The sequence below is a fragment of the Poecilia formosa genome, unplaced genomic scaffold (genome assembly GCF_000485575.1).
Source record: "Poecilia formosa unplaced genomic scaffold, Poecilia_formosa-5.1.2 Scaffold204, whole genome shotgun sequence".
Classification (NCBI taxonomy): domain Eukaryota; kingdom Metazoa; phylum Chordata; class Actinopteri; order Cyprinodontiformes; family Poeciliidae; genus Poecilia; species Poecilia formosa.
In genome coordinates, this window is record NW_006800143.1 from 927,855 (window position 1) to 928,633 (window position 779).

Below are 779 nucleotides of genomic sequence, written 5' to 3' on the forward strand. Positions count from 1 at the left end.
TAAAAACCACCTCTACTCACCACCCAGTATCACTGCCACCCTGATCTAGAAGTCTGATGACTTTACTCGTTGCCTAAAGGGAGGTAACTAAAAACCTAGCATCCCCCCACCGCCCCTCACCAACCATTTTATGAGCTCATCGCCATCTTTGTTTTGGGTAGACATGCCAGATTGTCAGAATAAAGCTATTTAGTGCCATGAAAACAAGTCCACACCCTAAATGCTTGGCCCGGTTCCAGAGATGACAGCGGTGCTGGTATTCGTGAACAAAGCAGCCCCCTGAAAGAAGAAGGATTGTTTCTCTACCCAGCGGTTTAACTGCAGCCAGGAGTGATCAGCCTCCCTCAGGTGTCTGAGGCCACCCTGCCCTCATCTGCCAAAGCAGGCATGAGGCGCGGAGCTGTAATTTAGGCCATTAGGATGCAGGAGCCGTGCAAAGCGGCTGCAGGCTGGCAGGGCGACAGGTTCTCACACCACGCCCTGGACGTTTTCCGTCCAGAAGGAGGGGGGAGGTGGATCACGGCCCGGACTCGTTTCTGAAAGTCACCTCACCTGGCTTGTGTCTGAGTGGGTCAGACATCAATATATGAACTGGCTCCTGTGAGTTTGTATTTGCCAGTGACATTTGCACAGAAATGTACTCAGGAACAACTGGATAGGCATGAAACAGAATCCCGACTGGCAGAGCCGGAGGTTTTGGTATTTCCTTAACTTTGTTTAAGACCTGGCAGCGGAACGAGCAGAAGGATTGGCTGCAGTGAAAAAGATGGTTTTTTACT